The sequence below is a fragment of the Cricetulus griseus genome, chromosome 3 (genome assembly GCF_003668045.3).
Source record: "Cricetulus griseus strain 17A/GY chromosome 3, alternate assembly CriGri-PICRH-1.0, whole genome shotgun sequence".
NCBI classification, from domain to species: domain Eukaryota; kingdom Metazoa; phylum Chordata; class Mammalia; order Rodentia; family Cricetidae; genus Cricetulus; species Cricetulus griseus.
Genome location: NC_048596.1, coordinates 136,001,388 through 136,026,410, shown reverse-complemented (window position 1 = coordinate 136,026,410; position 25,023 = coordinate 136,001,388). Strand labels below are relative to the sequence as shown.

The 25,023-nt window shown below is 35.9% G+C and overlaps 1 long non-coding RNA gene across 1 annotated transcript in view; it reads right to left on the bottom strand.

Moving 5' to 3' along the window:
* The window catches only part of LOC103163195, a 202,762-nt gene that overhangs the window by 49,614 nt on the left and 128,125 nt on the right, over nucleotides 1-25,023 (bottom strand). Inside the window, exon 10 of the long non-coding RNA XR_004769177.1 lies at nucleotides 20,984-21,085. This is a non-coding gene — a long non-coding RNA (uncharacterized LOC103163195). The remainder of the gene's footprint in view (nucleotides 1-20,983; nucleotides 21,086-25,023) is intronic.

The following is a 25,023-nucleotide window of genomic DNA, read 5'->3' as shown; positions in this document are numbered from 1 at the left end:
TTTTTACTCATTGTCACCACGTTAAGAACACTGTGTTGGTTAGTTGGGTATGCAATTTTACCTGTAGGACAAATAATTTTAGTATGAAGTAGTATTTATATTGACATGAATTCAAGCAGGCTAGGCTGGACCTCTCCATCACAAACCTCCCTAATGTGCTAGATTGCATGCTAATACCATTATGCTTCTTTTCTAATATGTATATTATAGAAATAAATCCCAGAAACTCATATTTTGAAAAAAAGCATGCTGATTACTAAGGCTTGTTATGAATAGTATAACCTTAAAGGAAAAAAGCAATGTATCATACTGAATGTAACTCCAGTATCACGCTGCTATTAATGTGATGGAACCACACATTCTTCTCCCTACATAATTCAAATGCTCTTATGTAGATTTCACCTGTTTCACCTTTTGTTTTCTGAATACCGGATGGAAAATTTAACTTAGAGCAAGTGTCTGGGCTTCTGCCTTGTGATGCTCACACATTTAATGGAGCAGTAGCAGGACAGAGAACTCTGCTCTATTTCCCAGCTGAGAATTGACTGAAGATCATCACCTTTGTTCATTCTAATTTTCTGTAACTTCTATTTAATAATTTCTTACAAGTTTAATTTCTTAGGGACAGTCTCCTATGGCATATTATTCCTAATAATCCTTACAATCATCGTGTCTTAATGTAAACACTGCAAGCAACAGTATTATACAACTCCAATGAAAATCAACTTCATTATTTTACCACCTTAATCAAGTGTTACAATTTGCCAAATCCTACCATTTACAATGGTATTACTGACTTGGTTCTTTATAATCATCTAATTTTTAAAATACACCTTTAGCCACTAATGCAGACATATATTATGGCCAAGAAAATAATTTGTTTATGACAAGTCCAGGAAATCTAGCCTAATACTTATGGATGGTAAGACCATGGATATTTAATGCTAACCTTTGGTTTCTAAATTTTCTGAAGCTTCATAATTTCTAAATGTGTTGTAAATATGTACCCTCAGGTCCAATGAGTATAGCTATCACCCATAACAATGGCTTCATTTGGAATCCAATGGAGACTCTTATAAAGACTCCCAAATGCTCAGACTTTAAACAAATAATGAGAGTGTTATGTCCAACTCTAACTGATCATTAAAGAAAACTCGCCATTATTCCAAAAATTGACAACATTGCAGAAAGTGTGCAAAGATATTTTAAGGTCCAGAGAAAAAGGATATCTACTGTGAGAAATGTGTCTTCCAAATAGAATTATAAAGATCTAGCATCATAAATTCTCAGAGGCATGTATACCTAAAAAGATTAGCACATTGACATGGAAAGTTGTTGAGCCATCATGGAGGGGAAACTATCTAGATCCCACATTCAGTTGGAAATTTATTGTTAAATGGATGATGCAAAGAGAGGGAATCAATATCACGATGGGCTATTCAATACCCAAACTCAGCAGCAAAGATAATTACATATGACCATATTTTACATAAATGGAGTAATCATTTATACATCAAAATGCATACATCCCTGGATATTGGGAGGGAGAGTTGGTGGGGGTAATGGGAGGGGAGAAGGAACATTGAACTGGGATTGGTATATAAAAATATTGTTTATAATTTAAATAAAAAATTCATTGAAAAAAGAAAAAAGGTGCACTCCTAAATGTGACAAGAAATAATACAAATGATTGTGTCAAAGTGCACAGGAAAATATATTTGAGACTCTATAACCACATCCATGATTTGAGGAAAAACATTGAAATATTTATCACAAAAATGAAATTCTATGATGTTAAGTGGAAATAGTCCTTGTGTAGATCATAAACACTTCAGTATATCTGTAATTTTAAAAATATATAAAGATTTGATTTGTTATTATATCCTTAGTTCATTTTTAAACAAAGTGTCCTCACTGCATTAATTAAAGAAAGTCAATGATTGGATTCTTTTTATATATATCTGTTGGTTAGGGCAAAGAAAATTTATAAGATTTGTAAAGGACGTAACACTTATGCATAGAAAATACTGAGTGTTCAAATTATGTTTAACCCTAAACATAATTTCAACAAAGCTTTTACAATTGGCAAAATATGTTTTCAGTTTAATACTGTACATAAACAATTGAACCTCAAAAATCAAAAATCAAATTAAAAATAAAACAGGTGGATTTGCAGTTGTGTTTGCTACTCTGAATCTGCACTGTTTTGTGATAAGGCTAAGAGGTACCATGGCTTCAGTGAGGAGTTTGAGCAGCACAATGAGTTACTGTGTCCAAACTACATACCATATGGTAAAAGAACAACACTGGAGTAAATATGGTGTATGTATGATTAAACTGTAAATGGAAAATTAATGTGTATAAATATTATGGAATTATTAATATACATATATATCAGTAACTGCTGAGAAGTTATGTAAAATAGTAAAACAGTACAACTCATCCAACTAATGTAAGACTCATGAAATGACGAGGAAATGCCATAAGAAAGTGTACTAGATTATGAATTCCTCACTTACAGTATATGAACAAACATATTAAACTTCCAAATGAAACCTTAACCATTGGGAATGCATAAAAATAATCCCTGGATCTATTAACAAAACTTCTCTGTTCAATTTTTTATTTAAATTTCTTATAGAATTAGACAACAATGGAATACACTAAGAATATATTTTCACCTTCTTTTCTCTGACAATAGTTTTTCTTACTAGATATTTATTGCTTTTGATGGAATTCCAGAAAATAGGAATTACTCACTGTGGTGCTATTAAGTATTTAGCATCTATGTAAATCTTTCAGTTTTTGAGATTGAGAATCAAGTTAAATTCAAGTACTAACCTCATTCAGATATCAGACAGTTGCTTGGAATTCTATGCTATGAAAGTAAGGTTTCAATACAGACAGAATCATGGTCAATGAGGATTTCACAGCAGAGTCTTTAAAGCACAAGTTGTTAGAAGACTGTAACTTAGTATATTATGAGCCATTTTTAAAATAATTTTATTATGTGATTTCCTTTTACAAAATTGTTATGGACTACAGAACTTTGAGTAATGCTTTCATACCAGTGTGACCATCAGATTCCACTCCCTAATATTCTCTTTAATTTCCTATCACTGTTACTTATATGTCTATGCCTATATCATCTCAGCCTAAACTTAGTTTTATTCCTAATAGTTCATCATGCTATGAGGCCTAAGAGTTTCTTATTTTAATGTATCTAACTCATATATTGCTTTTATTGTTCTTACTGCTTTGTTAAATTGTTGTAAATCTCCAAATCTTGAAATATTCTATTCCCTTTTACTGCTTTTTTTTTTAAAAAAGGTCTTTTTTTTTTTACAATTTCCAACACTATGAGATCCTTAGACACTTCTTATAACATGAAGAAATATCTCTCTCGCCAGTCAGTGGTGGTAATGCCTTTAATCTCAGCACTCGGGAGGCAGAGGCAGGTGGATCTCTGTGAGTTCAAGACCAGCCAGGTCTACAAGAGCTAGTTCCAGGTCAGCCTCCAAAGCCACAGAGAAACCCTGGCTCAAAAAACAAAAAAAAAAGAGAAATATCTCTCTCAGTAGACAGAGATATTTGATTTACTTATTGGCTACAGGTTTTCCTAGTTTCCCTTTAGAGTTTCAGAGACAATATTAAAATCATGGTTATACCTGGCAACAAAAATATGAGGAAATATTTTTGAAGATCATCCTTAATTGAGATATTCTCTCCAACTAACTGCATAGGATTGAAGTTTGAAAGGGGGTGTCCTTGTGTATATATGTTTCTTTTATTGGTAGAAGTAAAAAACAATGATTGGCCAGCAGCCAGGAAGGAAGCATAGGCAGGGATACCAGGCCAGAAGAAGGCTGGAGAGGAAAACAGAGAGTTGCCCCCAGCAAACACCTTGTTGCCAAAGGAGTAACAAGCCAGGTTAAGTGTAAGCCACAGCCTTGTGGCAATGCTTAGAAGAATACAAATGGGATAACAATTAAGGCAGTCCTAGCCACCAAGAAGTCTGAGCCATTTCTCCAAACATTTAATACATAATACAAGTCTCTCTGTGTGTATATTGGGAAGAGAATCCGTGGAACATGGCATGACAGCAAACACTTACTTCAAAAGTTCAGGAGGAACAAACTTCTCACTGTCTTATGCTACATTCCCAACAGCAGAATATACCGGGTAGTCTTCAGGCACAATGCTGACATAGTAGCTAAATGATCATGGGAGTATAAACTACTTTTAAGAAATATGATTAACATCATTGAATTGAAGAACTATACCACACTGTTAAAATATCCAAGAACCTGAGACTAGATGGTCTCAGACTTTTAGAAAACCTAATACTTTGATTTAGTTACTGATAAACTGAGTCCTAATGACTAATTGATTTACCAATAGATCTGTTCATATATGCATTTTCCTTAGTCAGAAATGTTATTCATGCACTAGATTGGAAATAAAACAAACAGGTTGAGGTGGGCTCTTTGAGGTACCACTTTGTGACCTTACTTGTCTTCAAGAAGCACCACCTTAAAGCCTCAATGATCAAAATTACGAGAAAGAACAAGAATTACAGTCAGAAGTGAATTATCTACCTTGCAAATGAAAAAGCACTTCAAGACTTAGACGTGGATGTCACATTTTAAAAAAGAAACAATAGCTTCAGAAGCATGATGTTACTTCCTGCACAGGAGATAGGTGCAGGTGACTGAGAGGTGTAATGTTGGAAATCAAACAAGCCCTGCCTTTGCTGATTCCCATTGGCTCTGACTCCAGTCGATGGCCGGAGCAGTCTGGCATGTCTGGGTCAGTGTACAGTCGGCTTAGGCTATACCCGTGATCAAGTGAGCCCTGGACTATAGCTTGAGCCCCACTGGTAAGTAGCCTCACTGCAGACACATTTATTAGCATGCCTTGCCTCTGAATGAAGGGGAGCATATATTTAAATTTGGCATGAATCCAATAAACAGAGAGATATCAATGCCAGAACTGGCAGCAAATCGTGATGTTCTCTTGGAGATCTTCATCAGAACTGCTGATTCATTTCTCCCTCCCACCTAAACGGGTGCTGCCAGAGAAGCAGCAAAATTGAAAGTGCGACATGAAAAATATAATTTACAGTGGACAAAACTCCAATAATCAAAAGGAAAACACAGGAACTGATGGCAGGTAGGGGTGGTCACATACTAGATTGTTGTGGCTGCATCCTGGCTATCAGTATGAAACCCCCCGATTGTGCCTGGAGCTGCATGATTGTGAATCGGAGCTGTCAAGAGCTGATAGTTGCTGACATTATCAGATATACCCTGTCAGATTCACAAAGAGCAATGCTAAATGCTTCAATTTCAGCTTTTCTCTAAAATACCCTCATGAGTGCCTGCAATGAAATGATTATAAGTGGAAATATCCCCTGAAAGTCCTCCTGTTCTAGGCTACAATCAATGCTTGCCTTTGCGTATTCTCATGGGCTCTGAATCCTGTAGATACCTGGAACAGTCTGCTTTGTCTGGGTCATTGTCCAGTAGGGCTCGGGTTATACCCAGGAACTCCTGAGTCCTGGAGTAGAGCCCGAGCCCTACTGGTAAGAAGCCTCACAGTGGACACTTTTATTCCCACTCCTTGCCTCTGATTGAAGGGCTGTGTGCATTTCAATTGGGCGTGGAGCCAATAAGAAGAGAGATCTCAATGCCATCACTGGGGGCAAATCCTGATGTTCTCTTGGAAATCTGCGTCAGAACTGCTGATTCATTTCTCCCTCCCTCCTAAACGTGTGCTGCCAGAGAAGCAGCGAAATTGAAAGCATGACATGAAAAAACATAATTTGTACTGGACAAAACTCCAATTGTAAAAACGAAAAAATACCAAGTGGTGGAAGGTAGGGGTGATTATATATTAGGTTGCTTGGGGCTACATCCGGACAATCTGCATGAAAGCCCCCTGTAATGCCTGGACCTGAATGATTGCGAAAGTAGGCAGCCAAGAGCTGAATGCTCCTGGCATTTTCTGATATGCCCTGTTATATTTCCTAAGAGCAATGTTAAATGATTCAATTTTAGCTTTTGTTCAATATATGTACATTAGTGCCGGGAAAGTAGTGATTATATTTTAAGTGGAAATCATCATTGCAAGGCCTCCTGGGCTGGGAATCAAACAATCCCTCCCTTTGCTGAATCCCACCGGCTCTTTCTCTCTTAGCTGTTAGGAGATGTCTGCATTGCATGGCTCAGTGTACAGCTGGGCTCGTGTTTTATCCAATATCAAGTGAGTCCTGGTGTAAAGCATGAGGCTGACTGATAGGAAACTGTGTTGTCGATGCTTTATTAGCACTTCTTGCCTCCAAAGGACTGTGTGCATTCAAATCAGGCAAAAAATAGGAACCGATGAGGAACCGACCTTAATTCCAGCACTGGACACAAATCCTGTGTTAATCTTAGAGGTCTGCATCTGAGCTGGGGATTCATTCTTCCCTCCCACTCAAATGGGTGTTGCAGCACAAGAAGTAAAAGTGAAAGTGGATGATTAGAATAAATGTAATATACCCTGGGGTCTGACCTCAGCTATCAATAGGAAAAAAAACTGTCCTGTAGCAAGTAGAGCCGGGATTACATATGTAGCAGGTTGTGTATTCAGCCTGGATACTGTCATATAATTTTCTATTTCTGCATGGAGCATGATGATTGTGATTCTGGCCATTGCTGCTAACTTTTCTAATATATAAAGTCAGATTCCCAAAGTTCAATCTTTGCCTGTTGAATTCTAGTTTTATCCTATATATACAGGTAAGTGGTTGAAATAGTACATGGAATTCTTACTTTCAAGCCCTGCTCTGAATACCTCTTGTTTGTATGTCATAGCTAACATTGTGAAGATATTTATGCACTGACCTGAGATATTGCATTTAGGAAAATATACTCATAACATATGTATACTATGAACAAATTCACAATTTTTACATAATCTTATTTGAGTTTCTTCCTCACACATCTGAATATATTTGACATACTTTTTGGAATCTCAGTGCCAAACACATTTTGAAATAGTCTTTTCAGTATTAATACATTCCCTTTACTAGATTTTTTCCTGAATGATTCTTTTTATTTCAAAATAATCTATTCTCAATATATAGACCAATCCTGTTCCCACTCTCTCCTATTTTTCTGCTTTCCAAACCTTCCTGCAAACCATCCCATCCGTTTCTAAGAGAGGGTAAGACTTACAATGGTGAGTCAAGGAAGTCTGGCCTGTCTTTTTGTGCCAGCACCAAGGCCTTCCCCACTACATCTCTGTGGAGCAAGGTATCCTGCCAAAGAGAATGGCCTCCAAAAAGCCAGTAAAAGCATTAGTGATAAATCATGCTCCCATTGCCAGTGGACCCACTGGCTGACCAAGCCGCACAGCTTTTTCCCACACTCAGAGAGCCAAGCTTGGTTCCATGCAGGTCCCAAGCTGACAGTCTGGAATGAGAGATCTGAAGTGGTCAGTTGCCTCTCTTGTTATCTTTACTCCATCTCTTTTACTGGACTCTGGGAAATCCTTAACTCGAATTCTTATCCAATCACTACTCAATCCTTATTTCCTAAACTTATTCTCTTTATTTGTGACATCTGCATTCAGATAAACCATGGATAGGGGGCCAACTACTAGAAAATGTGCAGCCTCATGACTAACATGACAAATAAATATAGAGTTTTAAACAAACTCATTAAATAATATAAAGCAATATAATATCCTTTAGGCTCAACGTTCTTCCACAGGATATCTAGTATGTTCCCCAGGTTTTAGCGGTAAAGAATTATGCATGCAAACTCAGCTGATGGAAATTCCAGACTATAAGCATGCTGAAATACCCACAACAAGTAGTTACAAGCACATGTATATTAGCAAATCCATTAGCATAACACTGCTCACAGGTTTTGAATTTGAAATCATGGTATACAAGCTGGCCAATAAAACTCACAGTTCTCACTTTCACTACTTTGGCTTCATGTCTTGGGATTGGATATTAATGTTTGTATGACTGATTTCTAATATGTGATATAATAGTTGCAATTTGTTCATATTTCCAAGCACTCAGTTTACTGATATGGCCATTTAAGTGGCTGAATAAACTAAAAAAGAAAAATGAAAGTAACCTGGGTCATGTCACCCAGAGACCCCACAATCTATTCTAGTACTTTCCTATCTCTTATGCTGTCCTTTCATTTCCCCTACTTCAAACATTTGTGATCTGACACATGAATTAAAATTTTAGGATTAATCAATTATGTCTGCTGTACTTATGTAAACACCATATATATGAAATAAGATCAATGCTGAATACTCTCCACATCTACAATCTGTGATCCTTGAATCACTATATTCCCTTTTCCTTCTTTTTGAAAATATGGTACTTTTTAGGAGTTTTTACACGATTGATGTATTAGAGACTGTCCACCAAGCCATTAATATAGTTATTAATTCTATGCATGTCGAATATGCTGTGTTAATGTAAAAGTTCAGCTAACAGAACTACAGTGTTTTTCCTGTAAATGTGATTAATTTAGCAACATTCCCACATGTCATTATTTATCAACAAGAAGACTGTTAGTGTCTTGGATCACAAAGACATGTCTGGAATTTTTACTCTAGATTTCTAAACTAAAGCAGAAATATCATACACATGAAAACAAATGATGCTTATGGACTCATAAGCAGACTATGTATCTGCATCTTTCCAGAAGCCAAAGATTTTCTAGTTGTGTCATCAATATTTAGACTTATACCCACAGACAACATTAACTGTAACTTTCAGAAAAAGACATAATTTACACAATTCCACAACTACTCGAATTTAAATTCTGTGTCTAACCACAACTGATCAATAAATACAATCTCCAGTATTCTTAGACCCAGAAAATATTGCCTGCAATGGACAGCCACCTCATATTCTGGTTCTATGGAAAAGGATATGTGTTGTAAGTTACCAGAGTTTTTTGAAAGGGAAGGGAATTTCAAAGCATTGAATTTGCCAGTTATAGTATGCAATATGACCAGTAAATCTCAGAGATCTAAGTGATAGTGATTTTGGAGTGTCAATTGCTGCTTGTTGATGCTATTCTATGATATGACATACCAGATTCCCATGGAAATATTATTTCCAAACCTGCCCAGAAATACACAGTTTACATACCAAATCTAAAAATGTCATGATGTGTAAGAAATAATCATGTTTATTTATTTTTGATAGAAATATTCATAATACATGTATACAATTGCAGTCTTTAATGTATGATTTTATGTGTGGTTTGACAGATGTCTTCATGCATGCTTTATTTGGTTTGAAGCAGGTCACTCAGAACACCTGTGTGGGAAATCCCAACAAATCCTGCCTGTCCTTGATTTTCAATTTCTATATCTCCCGCAGGCCTCACAGACACTCTTTGCATTGTGGTTAGTCAATTTGATCTTATGAGCCAGTGTTGACATTAAAGATATTCTGCATTAAGAAATATGTATGCAGCATCATATCTCCATGATTGTCTAGAAATTCAGGGTTAATTCAGGCTTTTCTTCAATCTCTGCTTAGAGCAGTGTACTAAAACAGGTGACCCAACCAAACACATATATTTCCTCATACCTAGTTTTTTCAGACATCAGTTTCCATGTCTATATTTCTCCTGCCTACAATTTCAACAGCTAAAATATTCAAGAACCTGAGAGTAGATGAATCACATGCCTATGGAAAATCTTCCTGCTCTTCTTCTGGAACAGGAACATAGAAATAGAAGGACCCCTACTGACACATTCATATATGCATATATATGTGCAACCCTGGTCCTCATCTGAGAGCCTTCTACCTGCAATGGATGAGGAATAACACTGAGATGCTCAGGTAGAATATGCATGGATAAAAAGAGACTTTGTGGTATTAGCATCTAAACAAGATGTTCATCCAAACCCTCCACTAAAGCCTATGTTGAAAAGGAAGCAGAGAGTTTGTAACAAGGCCAGAAGAAGTAGGTGACTCCAAGAAACAAGGTGTTTTGTTTTCTTTTTTATATTAGTATCTATGCCTCTATTTACCCCCAAAGAATTAGGTTATCACTATTTATATAATGTTGGTAATATGAACCAAGCATTGTGGTTGGGCATAAACTGGATGCTTGCTTTGTGCATGAGTAAATTCTAAGATGTTTCCTGAGGCCCACAGAAGTTCTTTAAGGTAGCTATATACGTATTGCAAACAAGCTGATACTGAGGCAAAGAATTAGTTCATCAAAGCAGGCTCTCCTGAGATCTTTTCCTATGACATCACCGTGATGTGTGACTACTTTGATACTATGAGAAATTGCATTCTAATTGTTTAGATATTGTGGAAACAGTGATGTAGTACGTTTACAATGCAGGAAGGATGCATTTGAAAATAGAGATGTAGATTTCAGATACCCATCAATCTCCTGAAAAATGAAGACACAATGTTAGGAATAGAGCCCCTGGTAAATAAATATTATCAGCCTGCAAGTATGTATTCATTTTCAAACAAACCTAAATGTTCCTAGCTTTAGTTCTATATAAGGAACTTCAGAATTATTCTTTCAGCCAAATCCAGTAGATGGCAGGGTGCTGCTACTAAGGACCAACAAACTTCACTCTCTGTGCAGAATGCTGCAGCTCACCTAGCAGAGAAAAGACCATTTTCTTTATATCTATGCAGACCTCATTGTCTGACAGGAATTCTCCTAAAACTGTCATCAGCCTGAAAAAACAAGTTGTAGGTAATAGCCTTGGAGATGTGGGAAAATTTTGCTTAAAGCATTTTACATCTTTTTGGGAAAACATTTTAACTGAAAAGAGATTCTTCTCTTATGCAATACAACCCTACCACTAGTTTTCCTTCCTCTATTCCTTCCAGCAACAAATCAGTTCCCCTGTTTACTAGATATAGTTTTCCCTATCCCACCTTCAAAAAAAAGATGAGAGAGCAAAAGCAATAAGTCAAGACAAATGCCCTCACACCAAGCCTGGACAAGGTAACCCAATTTTAAGAAAGAGTCACAAGACTATGCAAAAGAATAAAATATATAACTGTTGCCACAGTTAGGAGTCCCACAAAAAAAATCAAAGAACAACAACATAAATGCACAAGACCTGGCACAAACAATTCAGGCCCTGTGTCAGCTTAATTTCAAGCCCTGCTCTGAAGGGAAAAATTGCATGCTGTATCCAACAGTTTCCTAAATATCAAGCAATAATTTGCACTATTCCTTTTAGATAGAAATATTTATGATATATTTTTTCAATAATTTTAATGTATATAACTTTATTTAAATTTCATTTCAAATATATCCATGTGCATTTGACATTAATTTTTTCACAGTGCCTTATTATACTTATGCTCTATTAATATTTAAATACTACCTATATTTTTCCTATTTGAAATATTATGTATTAAAGTAACATATCCCACTAGTTAGCACTTATCCTTATCTGTGTAGTTAAGTGTAAATAAATGCCATTAAAATCTCTAAATCATTAAGTTATGAAAATATTAACTACAATGTGGATTTATAGCTATAATGTATGAGAAGCATTAATAATCCAACAATATTAAGGGAATTCCATAATATAATACTTGTAATATTGAGCATACATTTTAGTTTACATGGTATTTTATGACTGAGGTTATTTAATATTTTATTTTTAAATTTTTATTGGAAACAAGCTTCTTTTACATTTCATTCCCAGTTCCTTCTCCCTCTCCTTATACCCTGTCCCACCAATCCCCATCCCAACTCATTTCTTCTCCACAGGGAGGGCAAGGCCCTCCATGGGGAATCTTCAATGTCTGTCATATCATTTGGAGCAGGACCTAGACCCTCCCTTGGGTGTCTAGACTAAGAGGTTATTCCTCCATGTGGAGAGGACTCCCAAATTTCATTCCTGTATTAAGGATAAGTACTAATCCACTACCAGAGTCCCAATATATTTCCCAGACCTCCAAACTGACATTCAGTCTCAGGAGGTCTTGAACAGTTGTATGTGGTTTCCTAGCTATCAGTCTGGAGTCCATGAGCAACCTCCTTTTCAATTAAGCTATCCCTGTGTGTTTCTCCAGTCTTGTTTGGAGCCCTTTGTTCATCGCTCCTCCCTCTCTGCAACTGGATTCCAGAGTTCAGCTCAGTGTTTAGCGGAGGGTGTCTGCCTCTGCTTCCATCAGCTATTGAATGAAAGATCTGGGATAGCATATAATGTAGTCATCAATCTTATTATCAGACAAGGGCATTTAAGGTGACCATTCAACCACTGCTTAGATAGTTAGTGGGGTCAAACTCATAGATCTCTGGATGTTTCCCTAGTTTATTGTAAGTATCAACAAAGTCACTACCTTAACTTCACTAGAATTTCTCTCCAATCAATTCTCCATGCCCTAGTTTACACAGGTTATGTTCATTCCCCCCACCCTGAGGGAAATCAATGTATACCTATTAGGGTCCTCATTGTTACCCTTGTTCTCTGGGAATGTGGATTGCTTGAAAACTTGACTTTAAAACTAGTATACACTTGGAAGTGAATTTGTATTATGTTTGTCTATCTGGGAACAGGTTTCCTCATTCAGGATGAATTTTTGAAGATCCATCCTTTTGAATGTAGTTTCATAGAATATTGCAATTTTGAGAATATGCAGTACCTTCACTTCATAGAGCTGGCATACAGGAGGAAATCTGCATTGCTTCTTTCATTTGCTGATTATAAGCCACTTCAATAACCTAATGGCTTCCAGATAAAACCATGGGGTAATTAGACATTCCCTTGTAGTGATATTATTTTTGATTTATTAAAGTTTCCCTGAGTATTGAGAATGCAAGATACACCTCAAGCTATAGAGATCAGTCATTGCTGGTGCATACCTTTAATGACAAGCCTCAGAAAATATATTCCATGATTTATAATGTAATAATTATGAACACAAACATAACTGAAAGGAATTCAAGAGGTATAATAGCAATGTCCATTTGACTTACTGTTTGTCACAGGTAAGGAATTTGCCAATAATTGTAGGAAAGTCAACTCAAAAATCTTACTGTTACTGTGTATCCATCATGTCCTAGGATTGGATGGTAATGAAATATGTCTGGTCTTTAATATGTGAATTCTAATGATAGGTACCAGTTCCTCATAAATGCAAGTAATCAGGTAGTGATATTGCTATATAAGAGGCTAATTACAGCATAAAAAGAAAAGCAAGGAGAAATATGGGGACAAACTCAGAGACTCCACAGATGGTGGATGTCCTTCTGTGTATGTTTTTCTTATTGGTTGTTGAATAAATCATTGTTGGCCAATAAGGGAGCAAGTTAGGCGGAATTAGGAATCAAAGAGGATTCTGGGAAATATATTAATGTCTTGTGATTCAGGCAGGGAGTGACATAAAAGACAAACTCAGAATATAAGCAGGAACAAACATGAAATCCCATTCTTCCTCTTCCTCCTGCTCTCCTCTCTGTGCAGTTACCATGTGAGCCCAGTAAGACAGGACAACTCCCGCCAGCACCCCCCGTATGACAAGTCTTTATAAAATATATAGATTAAGAAATCCTAGTCATTGGCCAGGAGCATTGTACCCAATATAAATCTCTGTGTGTTACTTTTGGCCCCATGTGGGGGCAGGCAGAATTCGTGCAGCCATGGAAAGATTTATTTTTACAAATTTGTGTGAGGAGGATAACCACACACTCAGAGGTTCCCATAGGAAGAGGGGAATCTCCCACCACAGCCTGCCCTTTTGAGCCTCTTGGCAGCATTAGAGCAGCTTCCATATGCTCTTGCCAACCCATGCTCTTGGGGGTTGGACTCAGCACTCCGGAGATGACCTACAGATCTCAACAGTTTTATGGGTTAGGATTCTGGCCTCTTGAGCCACCTTCCCATGAATAGTCAAGTGGCATCAGAACCTGGGCAGCTGGTGGTAGTGTTTTAACAACTTCCTCAACTCCACAAAAGCTTAAAAATTGATTTTAGAAGCAAAGGAACAGAGACAAGCACAGCTTCTTTCTACAGTGGTCTCTGTTTGTCAGAGACAAGCAGAGGCTCATGGCTCCTTTAAGAGAGGCTTCCTGACTCAACATAAGTGGCAAAAACCACAAGGCTCTTTAGAGGTCTTTCTAACACTTCAATGGTATGTATGAGCAGCTGGCAGTGGCAGTGACCTCATCTCCAAGCCGGAAGTGTGCTGCTTGATTGCAGCATAGACCAGGGTAGTGAGCACAACTCTCACTGCTGACAGTAAACATATGCACCCCATCTTGAACAGACAGCAGCTAAAACAGTCACTGCTTTAATTTTAGCAATGTTGTTTACCAGATCAAAGACTGTTTGGCCAGAAATAGGTAAAGATCTACAGTAAAGAAAGATTCAGATAAAGAAATACCTCTAAAGTTTTAAGCTGTATTTAAAAGTATACATAGGCTTGTGAGATAAAAGAAGCAGGGTAAAGTAATTAAAAGAAATTAGGAGAAGCAGGTGGTTATGGAGCATGATGGTAGGATCTGCGGAAGGAAGCAGAGGCAGGCAGAGTTCCATATAGAAACCTTGTATCATAAAAGTAAAATATAAAAGTAAAATTAACAGAGTACTGAAAAAGCCATGTAAATAAGGAAAATACATAGAGAGTCTGGATACTGTATGGTATATTGTTGTCTTTAAATTATTTGATTGCTGAGGAAAGAGTTACAGCTGCCAAAATGCATTTAATTATAAATGTTGCTGAATTATACCAACTTATACATTTTAAAAAAGCTTAAACTTCTAAATTTAAAAATGTGGACACGTTACTTGGGAAAGTAGTTTTTGCTTGTGTTTCACAGAAAATGAATACATATTTATTCCTTCCAGACTAATATGTATTGATCAAGCAAGACCCACTGAAGCAGTGGCCCAACTGATGCTACATCCAAATCAGCTGAGATGATGCAGCCATAGACAACTACAGACAGGATTTCTGCGTTTAATCATGATCCCCATGGTATGGACATTTCCCCCAATGAGCAGAAAGCAGTTTGGAATGATCGATGCCCAAATTCCCAAATATTATTTATAAATGTTTGTTTTCACGTAAATGGAATTGGTTACAAATGGTAATGATCACAGTCAATCTCTTTTTAAGGAAAAAAAAAGGGGAATAGGATGTAAAAATGAATACTTTGGATTGGTATTGATTATCATTTATTGATAAAAATATAAGGGTATTTTTCTGATGTGTAAACATCTCCTCTTATTTAGGTATTGTTTAAACTGATCTTTTAAAATGAAATGAATAATTAAATATAGAATATATAGTCACCTATAATAGACAGAACTCATAATTACGTTAGTTTGGTTTTCTAGATACACAGAGGTGTATTTGAGATGGATAGATATATTTAAACCTTTCAAAGATCTACAGAATATATGGAATTTAAATGGTTTAGGGGTTTTCATGACAATGAGACAAAACTGCTCCTGGAACACCAATAACTTCTGAGAGGAAGATGGGCATCAAAGAAACTCATTATGGAATTTCATTATGGAGTTGTGTTCAACATTGCAAGATTAGCCATTTGGGCAAGAGACTGTTCCTTCCTGGACTGTTTGTTGCTGCATAAAGTGGACATACATGACCCACAGGAAAGTGACTGCTGAACTTGCAAAAAAGACAGTCCTGAAGGGTTCCCTGCTTCAAGGAGAAGTGTGCCAGACACAATGTGCCCGATAGGCTTAAGATGGATGCCCTAACGTTACAGAGGAATTTTGGGTGACTGTACAGGCAGTGAGATGTCTGTGTCAGTTCTAAAATTTATATATTATCCTTCTGTGGTATTTGATGGAGTTGAAGACAGATAGTTATGGTTATAGTTTCTTTAGTTATTATAAAAGATAAGCTACATATAAGACTTTAGACTAACAAAATAAGATAAATGATAGAATATTTTCTTTAAATCATGGTAAATATTAATGCAATAATATTGTAACTATAGTTCTTAATTTATAACTGTTTGGTTATATATTTTACTATGTTAATGGTAAAACCCTTCTTTTTATTTAGACAGAAAAGAGAAGATGAGGAGAAATCTTTCTCTGTATGTTTATCTTATTGGTTGTTGAAAAAAGCACTGTTGGCCAATAAGGGGGCAAGTTAGGTGGGACTAGGAGTAGAAGAGGATTCTGGAAAATATAGTAAAGTCTTGTCATTCAGCCAGGAAGTAATATAGCAGGCAGACTTAGAATATAATCAGGGTCAAACAGGAAATATCTCTCTCTTCCTGTTCCTCCTGCTCTGTTCTCTGTGCATCTGCAATGTGAGCCCGGGAAGACAGGATGCCTGCCACTGGCATCCCCAATAAGGTAAGTCTTTATAAAATATATAGATTAAGAAATTCTATTTATTGGCCAGTAGCATTGTACATAATATAAATCTCTGTGTGCTACTTTGGGCCTCATATGGCTGTGAGCAGAACTCAGGCAGTGGTGGAAAGATATATTATTATACCCCACAGTTCTTCCTATTATATAAGTATCTATTCTACTGCTTTCCTATCTCTGATGCTATCCCCAGCATTCCTTCACTTTCAGAATTTTGTGTGCCTCCTGTATAAAAACATTAGGATCAATCAAGACTGACAACTTTGCCAGTTACTGTAGGAAGAATAAAACTCTTCATTATCTTTAGGTACATGACTAAAGAAGAAAATTGTCGGCATTCTTAAGATACACCTTTGTCACGGTGGCTTAAGTATTTTGGTGGTAAACAACTACTTTGAGGATCATGACTAAATCCATGGGATTGAAGAAGCATACCATACTGCTAAAATATCCAAAACCTGAGAACAGAATAGTCACAGCCTTATGCAAAATCTATTTCTCTCATTCTGATATAGGAATATAGAGATAAAATAATCCCTAATTGATACATTGATATACCCATATTTCTATGAATCCGTTGCACTAATAAGACATGTTTCTTCATGCACTATATGGGAAATAAAATAACACTCTCCAGGTGACCTTTTTCTTTAGTGCTTGACAGGATTTGGAATATTATGGAGTGATGTGATTTACCTTCATCAGGCTGTTCCCTTAAACTGCAATTATCTATACTGAGAAGGACACAAAAAGATTGTAGCATCTAACAGATAGATGTTCCCATAGAAATGTTTTCCAGGCTTCAATTTACTTTCAGTCAGAGGAATTCTGAGTCTGAAGTAGCAAACACAAGTCTTGCACAGGAAAAAAAAAACATACAAAATCACCTAAACAGAGAACAAAGATATCTGATATGTTAACAACTTTCAAGGGAAGTAAATAATATCATTTGTCACCATAGTTAAAAAATAGATTTCAAACAATCCTCTTGCCTGGAATGTGATTCCTAGAGAGGAATGGGGCTGATAAGGAAGAGGGGAAAAAAGGATTAGGTTCTGTATATGCCAAAATGGAAGAAAATGCAAACCAAATTATAAAGTTGAATATGTGAATCTACATGGCAACAAGATGATAACAAGTAAATCTCCTGTATTATATGTTATTTCCCCCAATATTTCCACATATTCTAAGCACTGATAGTAAAAACTGACAATGCTATAGCAATTCCCAAAGTGGATACCAGAGGACAGAAAGAGTCTGACTAACCTAGTGTTCCTAAGACACTAAAGTCTGAAATGGATTTTTTCCTTGCAAATGATACAGCACTTGAGGACTGAGACAGGGATAGGACATATTAAAATAGCAGCAGTAGCTTCAGAAGCAGGATACACTTTTTCAAAAGACACAGGAGCAGGTGACTGAGAGTTTTAATGGTTGGAATCAAAAAATCACTGCCTTTGCTGATTCCCATGTCTCTATCTCCTGTAGATGACAGTAGCAGTCTGCCTTGTCTGGGTCAGTGTACTGTCTGGCTCTGATCATACCCAGAATCGACTGAGACCTGGAGTATAGCCAGAGACTGACTGGTGAGAAGTTGCACTGTTGAAGCTTTTATTATTACTCCTTGCCTCTGATTAAAGGACTATGTGATCAAGTTGAGCATGGAATAAGAACAAAAAAAGCAGAGTGATCTCAATTCCAGCAACGGTAGCAAATCCAGTCATTCTCTTAGAGCTCTCCATCACAAGTGTTGATTCACTATTCTCCCCCACCTGGATATGTGTGCACCAGATACAGAGAAATTGAAATTGGATGAGAGCAGAAAAAATGCAACTTACCTTTTCTCTGACTCCGAATTTCAAAAGAAAAAAAAAACAGGTAGCAAGTACTAGATGATTATATATCTGGCTGCTTGGACTTACATCCCAACTATATATGTGAAAGCCTCCATTTCTGTCTGAACGAAGCTGGTTTTGATCCTGGGCTGCCCATAGCTGCTTGCTGATAACATTTTTGATATGCTGTGTCAGAATCCCCAATTACGATGATAAATGCTGAATTTAAATGGTTTTTCATGTCTTTCTTTGGACATAGATGAAATTTCCTCACTCAGAAGTGGATATTAGACATAAAGCAAAGGATACCCTACCTACAGTAAATAATCCTAGTGAAACTAGGTAACAAAGATGATGGTAAGAGAAATATACATGTATCTCCCTGGCAATGGGACATAGACAAGAAATCCACAATGATTTAGTGATAATGAAGTGGACAAGGAAGGATGGAAGTAGAGAGAAGCAGTGAGGAGGGGAGTGTTAGGAGAACATGAGAGAATGGGATGGTCCAGATGGAAGAATAAGAGATGAGACCAAGGAATGAGATATCTTGACAGAGGGAGATATTATGGGGTTAGGGAGGCACCAAGAAATTTCCCTGTGATCTACAAAAAAGACACACACCCTCCCCCGCTAAAATTCTAAGCAACACATTAGAGTGTTCCTGAACTGTCCTTCAACTATAATCATACTGACAGCAACCTTAATTGTCATCATGGAAACTTCATCCAGTAAATGATATAAGCAGATGCAGCTATATACAACTAAATACTTGGTCAAGCTTCAGGTGTCAATTTGAAAAGATCAAGTTACAATAATATAAACAAAGGGGTCAGTCCCATAATGGGAAACTTAAAGAAACTGCCAACAAGATCTAGCATACTTCTTAGTGAGTTGATGTCACAAAGCCACTTATAAATAGTTTATGCTATTCTTGGGAAACAATTCAACCTTACTTCGTGACAGCTGAGAATGTATGCTGAAATTGTAAACTTGGCCAAGGACCATGGATGCAGAAATGATGAACTCTGGACTACTAGGTACCTCTACCAATTTTCAGTAACAGTATACTTCCATGACTATATGCAAAATATGACAGGGAGCTACAATCATGGTAATATTCTGGGATATTGAATTAATGTGGAAGTAACCAAGAAAATTTTATTTCTTTTAAGGGTCAGTTCATGAGATGGAAGCTATACATAAAACTGCTAAAGTAGCCAACCACCTGAGTTTATATAAGATATATTTATATAAAAAACCTACTTCTATTTTTATGCTATTGGAAGAATGAAATAAAATGATTACTAATAAAATATTGTTAAACTCATGAATCAGTTAATTGCTCAAACCACAGAAGGGGTGCTTCTTCATGGGGAAATGGGCTGATGGGAAATAACATGGAGATTTTCCACCAGTCTAAGGGTAGAGTGTGAGAAACTTTGCAGGAAAAGGTCATAAATGGGCTATGTTTACCAAAATTTACTCTTAAATATTTGTTTGTCTGTGTGGAAGAGAATGCAGATAGATTGTGAGAGCAGCAATAGAAGAAGTCGATGCATAACAGTTTTCATTCACAACAGGACTGACACACAGAAGACCACACAGCAAATACTGCAGCAGACACAAATTTCTGTACAGGCTTAAATCAGGCAAAATGCCAGCTCTGGAGTGGAAAGTAGACAAAAACTACAACCTCTATCAAGGAGTTATTTATAATTGTTATGTGCTAGGAAATTTATATTTACTCCAAAGAAATGTCACTGGTTAATATTAACCACTCATTCATGTAAACCTCAGCAATAGTATAAATTTGCCAACACCAAATGGACTAAATTTTTGTTGCTTTGTTTATTTCTGCATTTTATTTTCAGAATATATATATATATATATATATATATATATATATATATATATATATATTCACTTTATTGGCTTTATTTTGGATATTTTGAGTTTACTTATCCCTTGCTTTGTTATTTTCGGGGTGTATAGAAAAGTAAAGAGAAACAGAGAGTGAGAATGATTGCTATCATTTAAGACTATGTAAAGATAGGATATTAGGGAGTTGGGGAGGAGCTGGAAAACATGAGGGAGAGGACAGAATGTAATCACAAAATTTTGAAAGAATAAAACTTTTAAAAATCCCTACTTTAAAACTATGCACAAAGTAACGCAAACGAAAAGATTTCAATATCTAGAATTATTTATCACAAGGACAAAGCATAAGTGACTTAATTGTGAAGGCTTGTATCAACTTTTTAAAAGAGTTTAAGCTTATGATACATTAATAACTAAATATCAAAACTTACATGATCATCTGAAAGTACAGAGCAAAGTATTTCAGAAATCCAATGAACCTTCATGATTTGAAAAATAATTCTCAAATATTACTTAAAGAGATGATATAGGACAAAAAACTGAATATCTAATGTGCAGATGTTAAATTCATCAGTATATTGGAATTTTAAAGATAATCCAAAAATATCATGTATTGGCACTGATATTTGACACTGTTCACAACAAAGTTCATAGAGGATATGAATAATGATCTTAAGTATTGACGGTTAATGTAGAGAAGGTAATTTCTAATTTTATGAAGTTGTAAAATTATGTATAGAAAACCACAAGTTATAAATATATAGTTACATAAGAACATAATTCTTCCACCTTGTAGTAAATGAGAAAATATCTTATTTCAATTAATTTCATCAGGCAAAGTAAATAAATGTTGTTGTAGATGAAAATGGGAGGTTGTTTTACAATACCGTCTGCAGCAGGTGGTCACATACATCTGTTGGTCCCTTAAGATCCTAAAATTGTGGCCTTCTTGAAGAGTGTGAGATCCTGGTGTTTAGCACATACAGACTCTGTTTCAGAAATACATGACATACAATGAAAGAACAAAATTTAAATAAGTGTACCCTATGTATACTTTCAGCTACAAACACAAAGGTAATATGGATAGAAATATTGAAATACAGAACTTAACAGTGGCTGTAGAGAAATTATGTAATGAAAGCAGTGCAATTCACCAAGAACATAACAATGAGATACATGAAAAAGGGGAATGCTATCGTCTATTTGAAAGCCCCCTAGATTATGAAGTACTCTCTTACACTTTATGAATAAAAATGATAAAATTCGAAATAAATACTTAACCTTTGAGTTCCATACATTTAATTTTATATGAATTGTTTACAAAACTTGCATATACCATATATTTAAATTAAAACATCTATTATTTATACATAATACTAACTAAAACTAAGAGCCTACATTTTCAAATGCTTCTTTCTGAATTCTGTGGGTTGTTTTCCTATCTTGTTTTAGTGAAATCAGAATTAATTATGAAAAAAATTTTGAATTGATCATCTATGCAAATTCCTAAGTTATTTTGATGGCAAATCATTTCAATTCAAGGTACTAACTACATACCGACAGCAAAGATTCATTAGGGATTCCATACGGTGGAAACTAGTTTTTTGTACTTAAACCACAAAGATAAAATAGCATTATGCAGCAGAGACTTTATAATTTTTATGGTAGGCAGACTAGAACTTGGTTTTAAGGTTAGCCAATAATTTTAAAATATTCATTACAAAATCCCACTAAGGATAATAAATTGGTCAGGAAATACGTTATGTCAAATAATCCAAAAAGTAGCCCCAAACAAAAACTTTAAATATTTAATGATTTACAAACATTTAAAATCTTCATATTTATCAACTACAACCTCATTATTTTTTAGACAACTGATATTCAGAAACATACTAGACATTAGGATTATACTATTCCAAAATCTTGATATATTAATATTCTTTTTATTGCTCAACTTATCTAAAATTCATGAGGGACTCCAAAATAGATAACAATGACTAAACAACCAGGAGTCAAATCTAAAGTGAGAGTCTCCCATGTCATTCTTATTATTATTCCCTCTTATCATTACCACCATGGTGAGTTAATGTAAACACCTCACCTAACAGTATTATAAAATTTCAATGTAAATAAACTTCAAGATTTTAGTACCTTAATCAAGTGTTATAATTTTCCAAATGAGAGGTTTACAAATGTATAAATGGCTTTGTAATCAAATGAAAAATAAATTTTTCACTATACTTTAGCAAGTAATGAAAATATACATTATGCCAAAGCAGATAATTTTTTTAGACCCTGTACAATAAATCTAATCTATTATACATGGCTGGTGAGATTATGGATCTTTAAAATGAATCTTTGGCTTCTTATTTTCCTGCAACTATTAATTTCTAAATGTGTTCTAAATATCTACCCCTTATGCCCAGATTATTTTAGCTGTCACCCTTAGGAATATATTCAACTTTCATCACATACAGACTTACCGAATTCGCCAAATTCAATTTTCAAAAAACTACTGATAGTGTTATATTCAACCCTAACTGATTCCAAACACTCATCATCATTCCAAAACTGTAACAACATTGGAGAAATGTGCAAGCAGATTATATTATAAGGTTGAAAGTAAAAGGATATCTGTTGTGAGTAAGGAGCCTTCCATATAGGATAAAAAAGCTACCAACATAAAATGGCAATGGCATGTACAACTAAAAGATTACAACAATGACACCACAAGTTTTTATGACAAAATAAAAGGGTAATTCTCCCTATATCACACATTTAGATGACAATTTACTGGCAAATGATGAATATTAAGGAGAGAGGATGTCTCTTGAATCACATGGTACAAAACTCAGTCAAGGTTCAACAAGATTTTGTTCAAGGAGATCCATATTTTGTGATATCTCTTATTCTCTGAACCAATCAGTGAGAAATTCAGATTATTCCCAAGTTAGAGTATGTTAAAACACTCTACCATAGAAAAGAAAATCAAAACTATTAGAGAGTTTAGCTAATTCAAATAAGAATGTCAAAATGAACACAAATCTGACAACATCTGCTTCAGGCCAATGAGGAAAATAGGATAAACATTCACTCTTACCACAATGAAAATTAGTCAGGTCGAAATAGCAATCAGTGTGGATATTTAGCTCATAGTAAAAATACTCACAACAAAGAAGAAATGAAAACATACCACACTGACCTAACTTGTTCTACATTTAGTCAATCGATATTTAGTGCTTCTTTGTCAGAAGATTTTGTCAGAGTTACCCATAAAACTTGCAATTTTTGTGCTCTTGGAATGGACATTTAATACATTAAAATTGTGATTCTATACAAAATCCCTGTGTCTTGAATGTACTAGCTTAAATCACTTGACTGGCAAATATATTTCTGAAAAATGCAGGTTTTACTATTGATTCTGGATTTAGCCATAATTCTTTGTAACATCCTTAGTAGTACAATTTGACAATAGGGGATATTGCAATGAAAAGCAATATTGAAATGCACTACTAGGTTTATAAATTCATATTTTTGAGTCACACTCCCAAAGTTATCAATCCTTTCAGTAAAAGGATTATTTGTTTCTATCCCAGAATACAAAGAAATGTGAGATTGGTAATAATATTTAGAAGTCCCTTAGGTCTATGTACTCAAAAATTATGAGAAAGGACAAGAATTATAGCCAGAAGTGAAATATCTTCCTTGTACATGATACTGCAATTCAAGACAAATACAAGGCTTTCACATTTACAAAACAAAACAAAACAAAACAAAAGAATCAGTGTCTTCGGAAGCAGTATGCTAATTCCTGCTGTTTTCCATGGTCTCTGACCCCTGTAGATGTCAGGAGCAGTTGGCCTTGCCTGGGTCAGTGTAGGGTCAGACTCAGAGAATACCGAGTACCTCCTGAGTACTGGAGTAAAGACTGAGCCAGATTGTTAAGAAGCCCCACTGCAGACACTTTTATTACACTCCTTGCCTCTGATTGAAGGGCTGTGTACATTTCAATTGGGCATGGAACCAGTAAGAAGAGATATCTCAATTCCATCACTGGGGGCAACTCCTGATGTTCTCTTGGAAATCTCCATCAGAACTGCTGATGCATTTCTACCACCCAACTAATAGTGTGCTGCCACAGAAGCAGCGAAATTGAAAGTAAAACATGAAAAGCCATAATTTTACCGGTCAAAACTCCAATTATCAAAAGGAAGAAATACGACCTGGTGGAAGGTAGGGGGAGCTAATATGTCACTTTCCTTGGGCCAACATCCTGGCTGTTAATATGAAAGCCCTCGATACTGCCTGTGCTGCATGATTGTGAATCTGGACTAGGAAATGCTGATTGTTACTAGCATTTTCTGATATGCCTTGTCAGATTTCACAAGAACAATTCTAAATACTTCAATTCAAGCTTTTCTCCAATATATTAAATTACTGCCTTAATGAAATGCTTCCATTGTAAGTGGAAATTTTCACTGACAGCCCTCCTCTGCTGGTACACAAACAATCTCTGCCTTTGCTGATTCTCCCGGGCTCTGACTCCTGTGCAAGTCAGGAGCAGTCTGCCTTCTCTGGGTCAGTGTACAGTCGGGCTCGGCTTGTACCCAGGATCTACTGAGTCCTGGAGTATAGCCGAGCCCGACTGGTAAGAAGCCTCACAGTGGACACTTTTATTACCACTCCTTGCCTCTGATTGAAGGACTGTGTACATTTAAATGGGGCAGGGAGCCAATAAGAAGAGGGATTTCAACGCCAGCAGTGGGGGCACATCCGGATGTTCTCTTGGAGATGTCCATCAGAACTGCTGATTCATTTCTCCCTCTCAGCTAAACGTGTGCTGCCAGAGAAGCAGCAAAATTGAAAGCGCGACACAAAAAACATCTTTTACACTAGACAAATGTATAATTCTTAAATTGAAAAATAT